Below are 11,347 nucleotides of genomic sequence, written 5' to 3'. Positions count from 1 at the left end.
CTGAGGGAAAAAAAAATTGGGTTTTCTTCTGCAAGTAGAAGAAATTATGAAGTGATGTGAGCTCTTTTTAAAGTTATTTTTGTACAATACATTTAGGGACTGATTCTGCTCAGCAACTAAAGAGTCTCTCATGAATGCACTTCTGTCTTTTAGCAGTTTAAGAATGGTAAAATTCAATATGTGTTAGATAATTCTTTTTATATTCTCTTAGTAGTTGTGAGCTGTTATTTCATTAAGTAAAAAAATACCTTAAACTTGAATTTATGTAAGGTATTTTGTCACAATCATGTGCATTCTATCAATATTTTTAATATTTGTGTTAAACGAATCTTTGTCAATTAAGAGTTATTTTATTTAGAATGTGTGGAAATAGTTTTAAGGAAAGCAGGTGAAATTTTGACAGATGCCATTCACACTTAGAAACGTTTTGCCAATCCAACTGATTACCAAGGTTTGAAAGAGGATCTTGGCCAGATTAATCCCTTGTAGTGCTTTCCTAATGTCAGTGGAGCTGCAGGAGGAAGGGGTAAATCTACAAATTTTATATTGCTGTTAATCAAAGGCCTAGCTGAGTCAGGCTTTCAGCATTAGTGAATAAAAATTCCCTGTAAACCCAGAGGAGGTCAACCCACAAATCTGCAGCCCTGTTGTCCAGTCTGTAATGACAACCTGTAGCTTCTCCCCTTGGCTCTGGCCAAAAAAAAAATAAAAGCATCCTGGCTTTGTCCTTTCACTGAGTTGTGCCAGGATGTGCTCAATTTCAAGCAGAATTCTCAGTTCTGACAACTGGGTGGAGACACATGGCACATGGCACTGTGAATCTTTCAGGGATGTTTGTAAAAGTTTATTTAGTTTTCCCTGTTAGTTGAAAACAGCAGATTTGCTGTTTGTACTTTGAATTGTACAGGGAGCCTGGGCACTGGAACTAATCCTTTCTGACAAGCCTCTCTTTTCTGTCCTGTATGAAAGAGTTTCACAAAAAAAAAAAAAAAACAACTAGATACAGCCTGAGATCTCCATTTGATTATGTCTGATAGATTACCCTTGGCAATATTCATCAATAAAGGCTGCCTTCCCAGAAAAGCATCACCTGCTCTCAAACAAGCAGCACAAGCAAGTTGGTGTCTTTAAGCAGTGATTTTGTGCTTTGTGGAAAAGGACAGTTCCTCTCTGGAGATCTGATCAACAAGAATTGTTGGGCAGAAGTGTTTTTGCTTTTTCTTTCTTCCACAATATTATTTGTTTAAAATTATTCATCCCAGTAAAAGTGAAGGTACTAAATGGAAAGGCATTGTAGGTGTGTGAACAGGAAGGAAACCACCCAGGCTGCTGCATCATCCCCAGCTGAACTCAGTGACCAAGATAATTTTCTTTTTTTTTTTTTTTTTTTTTTTTTTTAATAATATCTCTCCTGTTAAAATAATAATATAATAATAGTTGTTAAAATTCAGTTAGTCTCAGTAACACCTGTATTTCCCACGAGTCTATCCAACACTTGCTGAAGTCTGAGATACATCTCTGAGTACAGCCCCAGCAGTTAACAGCTCTATTTTGTACATAAATATACCATTTTTAAACTATACATTCCTATATTTCCTCCCTGTCCCTTCTTTTCAAGTACTTATGAACATGATTTTTAACTTGCTTCTGACAGCAAGTAAGGACAATTTGCAAACTATTTCACTTAATTTTTATTGCACCAGGACACCTTGGTTTAAAGTGTTGCTGAAAGAAGAATTCTAAATAGAAAGACTAAAGCTTCTGCAAATATAAATTAGTTTCATAGACACAAATGTATTTTCTAGTCTGTTACACCTGATGGCTGTTCTTCAGCTATGAAAATATTAATACTTCAAAAAGTAGACAGCAGCAGGTGTCTTAGTTATTTTGGATTAAATACCTCTTCCACTATCAGATTAATGTTCCTCCCACATTTTCATATTTATTTTTCTGTTGCTCTTGTCAGATGCTCTTAAAAAATTAACCAGGTCACTCCAAGCCATGAGATTTATTAGAGTTGTGCATTGTTAATCACCACTTCTGCCACACTAATTCTACTCAGAACTCCTGTAATGAACTAAAAATTAGGGTTAATCATGTCCAAAGTTATATTTCAAATCCTGGTTCAGTGCCTGCTGCCTGTAAGAGGAAAAATGAAATCCAGAACTTTTGGTAGGAGGGTTTTTTTCACATTTTAAGCTAAAGACACCGCTCTGGTAGGATGAAAATTAATGTAAGAATTAAATAAATAAAACCCAGTTTGCTATGTATTCTTATCAGGTTATCACAGTCTTCCTAAACAATTACCATTTTGATATTTGTGGAGAGAAATTACCTGATTCATACAAGTGTGACCACGTTTTTTTTGTATTATTGAAAATCTTCTGTGCCTGAATTTTCTCTAGCTCAATGATAGCAGTTAATCATTTGTGTACATCTACTTCCTTTCAAAGTGTTTTTTTCCCAAGCTTCTTTCAACATTCTTCATCCCTACAGAGACTTATCTATTCCTCAGTAAAACCTGTGGAATTTGAGTGGTAGCATGTGCTGCATCAGGGAGGTCACTCTTGAGCACTGATCAGCCAAGCCCAACTAGAACTGTCTCCATTTCCTTTCAATTAATTGTTTTAAGGCCAAAAGTTTGAATAATTTTCACAGAGTAATCTGAATTATAGAAGAAGCAAATAAGTCCATAGGTTTGCCAAGTATGATTTATTTTCATATTTGTGGTGCTTAATGGTTTTTGTAAATTTCAATTTGTGTTAGATAATTTATATCAGCTTCAATTTACATCAAATTTGCAAGTACATGGGTGTCTCTTTATGGTTAAGGGAATTAATAATTTGAAAATACCAGCCACCCATATTAATCAAATGCCTTATTACAAGCAGAATGACTCTTATTATCATACATATGAGATAAAAGAAATGCTAATTGCCTTGGTTTGGAGCAATTATTCAGTAGTTATCTAGACAATGACAGTGTAGGCACTATTATAGCTTCTTTATCTTTCAAGTAATGATGTTCACAGAAGCTGCCCTGCTTGCTTAAGGTGGGGTAACTCCAGTTAGTTGTGTGGTATAAATATTTTACCAATTTTAGAAACATCTGTCTCTAACTGGGTGCATTTGCATGCACACAAATTATGCATGTAATATAGGGAACTATGAGTTGCTATAACCTACAACCCCAAATTTTTCTCTGATATCTTGAGCCATTAATACAGAATGTTTATAGTTAGATTGTAAATGAAAACATAATTAATGTGGTTTTTTTTCTGTCTTCACCTTTATTTTCTTGTTTCTAAGACAGGAGCATTTTTCTCCAATATTTCTCCTTTTCCATTAGCAGTGGTACACAACTGAAAAACAACAAATTATAGTTCAAATTAGCCTATTGTATGTTTACTCCTCTACTTTAATGTCTCTTCCCCACACACTGTGATTACTACTTGCTTGATTTAGTTGCTTTCAAACAGCAAAGCCTGTTCTTGCAGAGTTCTAAAACCAGAATTATCCAATTTTTCTATGAAGGATTCTGGTGATGCATTAAGGTGACCATTTTCTATGTTAAAACCAGCTAATAATGGAACCATTTGCTGTGGTTTGCTGCAGCAGGTGGATAAGTCATAGTGGAAGTTCTTTCAGTGTTTGTAGTCACAAAATGTGTGTATGGTTGAATTATGTGTGCAGAACCCTGACACAACATGCTTTTGAGAAATCCAAAATGCAATAAAGTTGTTCTCTTCTTAGTTAACCCTTTTTTTCACAAAAAAACTGGAAAGTTGTCTTTTGTTTTCTCTCTCTTTTTTTTTTTTTTTTCTTAAAGATAAGAGGGAAAAAAGGAAAGGCAACAAATGGATTACTCAAATTATGCAATTTATTTCTTCCCAAAAAAATTGAACACTCTTTTTTCAAAAATACAACTAACAATTTTGATTAGTCTAGACAATAAATGTGATTGTAAGTGGCTGTCTGAAGAACAACCGTGTTTTATTCTGCAATTTCATGTCTTCAAAATGCATTTTAATACATTTTCTGATATTTTCATCTAATTTTTCCTAACATGCTTCCTTTAAAAAAAGTTTTGACATAGACTAATGTATCTGTGTATTGAATAGTTAACGCAAACACCCAGCAGTTTGAAAATTTCTGATTTTTGAATGTGGACTTTTATCTTTACTACTGCCTAACCCATGGAAGAATGAACCAATTGGGAAATCCTGAAACAGTAGCATCACTCTTTTTTCTAACATTAACCAGAACTCTCAGGTTAAGATGGCAAAAGAAAATGTTTGTTCTACTCACTTGTTTTAGAAATACTTTAGTTAAATAATTTTTTCAGCCCAAAATTCAAAGTTTCTAAAGGGCTGAATTACAGGTTTTGATAATGTAATCATGTAAGAAATACAGATTTTGGGAAAATTTCTCCCTCCTCTTCCACCTCTTTTCAACATTTGATGTAAAGCTCTTGTATTTTGGAGCTCAGTCTGTGGTTCACTCTGTCCCTCATTTTGTGTCTAGCACTCCATTAAAGCTCCTGTCTCTTTCCAGCCAGATTTTTTCTTGCTAAGATCACTTGCTACGAGTGATCTTGTAAAGTTTTCATGTCTTTTAAAACATGCCTTTTATTTTCAACCTGGAAGGGATGAATTATTTCTCCTGTGTGCCCATGAAATTGCTGTTGCTATTGCTGAGAGACCTGTGAGCACTCTCTCCTGCCAGCAAAGCTGGGTAAAATTTGGAGCCCAACATGGCCCTGAACCCTTTGGAGCATCCCAGTTTAGGATTTTAGGAGAAAATCCAGTGAAACCCGAGGCTAAGACATTTTTGCTTTCCTGCAGTGAATGTAACTTGGTAAAGGCTTAAGATTTACATTTGATCACAAACTGAGCTGGGCAGTTTTCAATGTATGCACTCTTAGCCTGTAGAAAAAAATCCTAATTTAGGAGCAGGTTAGGAGAGGTGGCGTATGCTCATGAACAATTGAAGTTGAAATTATGTATATCCACTTGATGAATTTTGTAAGAGTGTGGAAACTGATGGATTCAAATCACAGAATAGTCCCAAAACCCCTCAGCTGTCTCTGATGCCCTTCAATTTCCTGCATTTGAAGGGGATAGATTGCAAATGATTTCCATACTTTGAATTTCCTTGCACCTGTATAAATCAAATATCCAGAGCTGCTTTTTGTTTCCTCACAGGTCAGAGAGAATATCTTCCCCAGATTCCGTGAACGATTTTTTTAAACTCAAAAACAAGCCTTCAAATATTTGATTTTCTGTTTCTAGCCTACTGAAACAGCTGTTGATTGGATTTAGAAAGGAACTTTTATTAGTGGAACCAATATCAATAAAAGCCTTGATGGGAAGAGGGAGGGAGAAAGCTTAAATTGGTTGGTGTACAAGAGCTGTGCCCTACCAGCAGTGATGCATTAGCCAGTAATGCCTGGTGATAGACCCAGAGTGCCAAACTCTCACCCCTGCTTGAGGGGGGCCTGCACTGGCCATGCCTCACCTGACAAAAGGGATTTGGTGTTTAATTTAAAGCTCTGCTTTAAATTAAAGCAACAGAAAAGGGTGCTTAATACTGTGTTAGTGAGAGAGCACTGAGCATCCAGCTCAATAAAATAGATTTTTTTTTTCCCCCACTTTACAAATAAGATGAGAAAGTAGATAATGTGTCATTTGCAGCTTTTGAGATGTGAATAGAAAATCTGACCCAGCAAATGTTGGCTCTACGTTTTCCTTGTTAAATGAAATGGAAGAGACTGAGAACTTTTGATTATTTTAAAAATTCTTCCAAAAGTGTTGATGGCGAAAATGATTCCAAGTAACTCTGAAGTTTTAAAGCTCTTTTCCTCTGACAAGCAGAGGTATTTGCAGCCAGTCATTCTTCTGATGCAAGAGGAAGGAATGATTTCATAGTGCAGAATAATGAGGAAAGAATGAAGGATTTCAGAGTTGAAACCTTCTGTTTGTTGGGAGAAGGAAGCTGATGAAAACTGAGCTGTCCCTTAACTGAGTGTGATGTTTGCAGTTATAGTTTGGCTACTGTTGTACCACTGCAGGTTGCACCTCCAACACCACCAAAGTTAGTAAAGATTATTTTCTACTGACACCAGTGTGAATTGGTGCAGTTCATCAGGCAAAGTGCTCTAAATCAAGAGCAAAGCACACAGAAATTTATTTTGGTGTCACATTCACACATATATAATATATATGGAAAGGCAGTCTTATAAAATGTCTATCCCATCATGCAAGAACATGTGAAAATTCCAACCCTACCAAAGATTCAGCGCTATTATTTAAAGCTGCTTTTGGACAATTGGATCACGGAAAATAACTGCTCTTCAAATGCTGCATAAATTACATGCAGCCCTTAATTTTATGGTATTTTTGTAAGTTTAGAAGAGGGTAAGCATTTAAGATGTGGTAATATATATGGGTGTATTCTTATAGGATGATTTCTTTATAAGCAAAAGGGGTATCCCGCTTTGGAAAGTATTCACATTTATGTGCTCCATGGTGAATAACTTGGATTCAAAGACCTTTTCTGTGGAGAGTTTGTCCCTCCTCAGCCAGGGTTCATAATCACAGAAAATTAACATCAGATTCTGTGAAGTCCTCTTGGAGATGAAAAGTAAAAGACTTATCACCTTCAGGGAAACACAAAATATTCACGTTTTCACACCTTTTATAAACTCCTTTGTGTCAGGAGCCACAGAAATATATTTGTCTGTCTGTTCAGAAAGCCCTTCTTTCTCCAGGCAGTGTCTTGTGGATTTGTGCAGGTTTTGTGATGTGATAACAGAATTTGCAGCAGCGCAGAATAAAAAGCATGACTGAATATAGGGGCAGATATTTTATACAGGCCTTGTTTTCTTATTTTTTTATTCTTTTGTCTATCAGCCTTATATTTAAGCAGGGCCTATTTTTGGGAGCATGAGTGGGATTTAGATTTCTAATCCTATATATGAGTCTGTCCTGATTCTATTTACGTTTTTATTGCCCTTTGTAATTTTTTCCTTCTTTTGTGCAGACACACACATGCATGGATATCTTTTTTTTTTTTTTTTTTTTTTTGTATTTTTTTTGTTTCTTCTTGTTTGCTTAACATAAATTTTAGTGTTTTAGGAAGCTTGGAAAAGATCTTTTGCTAAAATGTTTCAACTTTACCATTCCCAATGCAAAGACAGGTAAGGATTTGCAGAAGTCAGAAGAAGGTAGAGATGGGAACCTGACCATTTTCTGCAGGACATAATCCTGTGGTCAGTGTGGCCTTAGCTCAGGTCCCTCTGGTGACCATGATTTGGAAACCAGTAGTAAAAGGCTTTAATTGATCTTTATAACCATTGTTCTTTCATTTGGCAACTGCAGCCATAGATTAGGAACACAATGCAATTGAATTTCAACAAAGGAAAAAAGAGGAGGTTAAAATTAAATATTCTGAACATTGGAAAAGGCACAATTGCACTTTTTAGGATAATCACTTGCTTATTAGATTTTTTTCTTCCTGGAGTCCCAAGTTCCTGATAGCTATGGGCTCATTCAGTGAGCTCATGGAACTCCTTACTACATTTCCCCCTCATTTCTTAGAAATTGTGCTGTTATCCACCAAATGTTACATGTTTTCTCTCCTGCACTCCATTATCTGTGTTTACAAGCAGATGCTGCAGTTCAGAATAGCCTGAGGTGTAATTTCCTTGCAAAAAACCCACCTGTGTTGTCCTTTAAAGTTTGGTAAATGGTGCTGTACAAAGCCGTTGCCAGTTTTCCTACCTGAATTAACATTTTGAAATCATAAAGCAAAGACATAAATATCACACCAATGGGGCACATAATATTCATAAAATTGTTACTGTCATACTAGGATTCCTCACAGGCTCATCCTCTGAGTTCTCTCTTGCTTGTTATTTGGGGTGAAGTTGATGTAGTGCTGGATCACTATGCTGTGCTTTCCAAAACAAGTTGCCAGGCACATCAATGTTCCTATACCTGGTTACACTTTTTTTTCCTCCCTGTATATTGATTGCAAGCTTTTTCAATTTATGTATAGCGGATTTTTGACAAAGCCTCTTCACAGTTTCTTTCATGTGTTCATTTCTTTTTTTTTATTTTCCTATAATGCTGCAGAAATGGTATCTGGAGAAGATGCCTGGGGTGTATTCATGTATTCTTTTCTTTTTATTTTTTACTATTCTTCCACTTTTTGAATCTTTCTATCTGTTATTTCAGTGAATAGCCAGTAAAAACCCCACCCCAATCTCAAGAACAAAATGTTACATAAATATTTAAAATATTCTTGTATTGAGCAGTAAAAAGGAAATCACAGTTGAATGGAAAGGAAGGAAAGCAGAGCTTAGGCTGTTTTAATCTTTTGGGGGGAAGGGTCACTTTCAAAATGAAATATTCTCAGCTTTCAGCAGTAGAGACAATTATTTAAAGAAAACAAAAAACCTAAGTATTTTTAAAGAACACTTTTAGTGAGCAGTAAAGGAAAGCTTAGGAATAAAAAAAAACTGGGCTGGGAAAATGGGGTGGTTGTGTTCCATGCTGTCCAATAAATATTTTTGGAGAAGTGGGTTCTCCAGGGTTCTGATTTCTTGATAAAAAATGGGGAGGCATGCTGTTTTGGGAGACCTTTGTGTGTGCTTGCCCACAGTGGAGAACCCCAATTTCATGGTAGAAATGGAACTGTGCCAAGATGTAACCCATCTCTCTGTCTAAGGGAGAACTTGGGACATGCTCAGCTCAACACCTCCTTGTGCCTCACAGCTGGCCCCAAGTGCAGTGATGCCTTGAGAAGCTGACCTAGAACAGAGGCTGGACAGAATAAAGCAGGGATTTATGAAAAGGCCTCAATGGATCCACCTTGGCAGCACCAGAGCCCAGCCAGGGCTGCAGCCAAGATGAACCAAAATGGTCCCAAAATGCACGAGCGCTCCCGGGGGCTCTCACTGGGATCAGCTCTGCTCCATTTGCACCTTGCAGTTCATTGTCCCATTCCAGCTTTAGCCCAGGCACTCCCATCCTGCTTGTTTTTCTCTCTCCAGCCCACGTTGTTTGTGCTCCTGGGCCTGAGATTTGGATCATTTGTCCTTGGTCCCCAGCTGGAGAAGGAATTGTTTTGTCTCCCTGCTCTGTGCAGAGAGCTCAATATCCACTGATATGAAGCCCAGAACTGCACACTAAAGAAGCACAGAATCTGAAAAATATCAAAGCCAAAACCTGAAGCATCATTTCCCCCCTTTAGAGGCTTGACAAGGCCTTTACCTTGTCCAGACTCTATTCTAAATATTTGCTATTAATAGTCTGCCTTTGTGCCTCATGGCCTGGCCAAAACCCCTCCCCAGTCCCTTTCTGCAGCTTTTTGAATCAGTGTCCACAGCGTATCCCCACCGCTTGGAGAGCATCTGTCCCTCTGTTGTGAGGAGAGGAACAGAGATTTGGGCATCACCCTGATGTTGTGCCCTGCCACTGTGACCTCTGTACAAAGGAATCAAGGGGCTGGCTGGCCTCAGGCAGCACTCAGACCCAAAACACCTCCAAAAGCTCTCAGGGAGAAGATGCTTGGCCACAGGGTACCTGGGGTCAGACTGAGTCCCTCTGTTTACTGCAGACACCGTGAATTCCTCACAGCGTTGTGTCCTCTGCAGGTTCAGCCCCTAAGGCCTCTCGCCTCAGACAGATGGCAAAAAAGGAAAGGATTTTCTGGCTGATTGCTTCTTCATTTCCTCTCCATTATTTCCTCTGCCATTGTGCAGCTGCCCATAGATCCAAGCATGCAGAGCCAGGCCTATTCCATTCCTCAGGACACACTTTGCTTTCCTCCTTGAGGGGATCATCAGAGACCATCCATCCCAAGCCGTCTTGGACTTTGAAGCAAACACTGAGACATCACCCACCTCATGCTTCCCTCTCTTTGTTCAAGGGGGGAGATGGAGCATAAGTCATAAAATGTCTCTCTTTTACCCTTTGCAGTTATTTCTAAGTATCACTGAAGGTGCTCTTGGGTGAGCCCTCTCAGTCCTGTGAGATGTTTTTGTGGAGGAGTTAGTTACACATCTGACACCATCTGGAAAGAGAAATCAGGTGGCTTTGGATGCAGTGGAGTCTGAGAATGATCCAGGGGATCTGAATGCAGAGTCAGGATTAACAGACTTCTGGTATTGATGGCATCTAGAATGAAGGCTCATTACTCAGATCCTGGTTTGCAGTTTGATCTGTAGACTTCTCACTGCTTAAATGCTCCTATGCTCCCCCAAATTCATAAAGTGTTCACAGTCAGAATAGTCTTTGTGAAATTGTTCCATCTGTGGTTGGGATGATTCCAGGCAAGCAAGCAGTATAGCCACACATTTGAAAGTAGTTCTGATTCATGATTTGTGCATTCTTGAGCTATTTCAGATGTCATTTTTTAAATCTTTCTCATTGTGTGGAGTGAAACTGTGCACAGCATGCTAATTGTGTGGTGTATGAAATGGTGTGAGGGAAGCCAGGGCTCTGTTCCCAGTGGTGTTGTTGTCACCTTGAACAAGGAACCTCTCCTTGTGTCCCTTCACACAATTTTCCCTTGAAAATTGGACCTGAAAGTTGTCTGGAGCTTTGCTGCTGCTGTAATTAGGAGTGATTTTCAAGGTTCTGGTGCACCAGCTCAGCAAATAATGCTTTACTCTATGTGTGCTTCTTTATTCTCCCTTCTGTGTTCTGAAAGAAATTTATTTGTTGGCCAATTTGTTCAGGGCATGCAGCACCAGCTTTGGTTTTGGCAATGCTGTAACAGATAGGATATGGTGTTTTTCCAGCTACAGAGTTAACTTGGGTTGTAAAAATTATTTTCCATAGCTGGAAGATTTTTACCTATGGTAAGGCGCAAATTTTTCCCTCTTACAGGATGAATTGCTATTGTAAATATGTTGTAATTGGATTAAATCACATTAATGCTTTCTAATGCACTTTTGGATAGGGCAGTAGAGTAGGAATGCATAAATTGAAACATTTATTCTCACAATACAGAAATGCTTTCTCCCTTCTTGAAATGTTACATATTTAAGGCAAAATATTGCAAACATCCTCTTCTTCCATAAAATGTTTATACCAAGACTGTCAAAATATTAAAAATAAAAAAAAAAATCTGTTCCACCAAAACCAGTCTATCCTTACAAAAATTTGGGGTTGAGGAGACACTTTTTCAGAGAAATAAATACCCTGAGGTAGGGTTTTCTATGGTGGTTTATTCTTAAGTTGCCCACAGCCTACCATGGAATATGTGAACTTAAATTTTCCTTTTAAGCAATAAGAACATGTGAGCAGGTCCAGTCAAAATGAGATTCCATGAAAGGGTGA

The sequence above is a fragment of the Vidua macroura genome, chromosome 2 (genome assembly GCF_024509145.1).
Source record: "Vidua macroura isolate BioBank_ID:100142 chromosome 2, ASM2450914v1, whole genome shotgun sequence".
Lineage (NCBI taxonomy): Eukaryota > Metazoa > Chordata > Aves > Passeriformes > Viduidae > Vidua > Vidua macroura.
The sequence above is the reverse complement of the archived record's forward strand: the minus strand, read 5'-3'. Positions refer to the sequence as shown.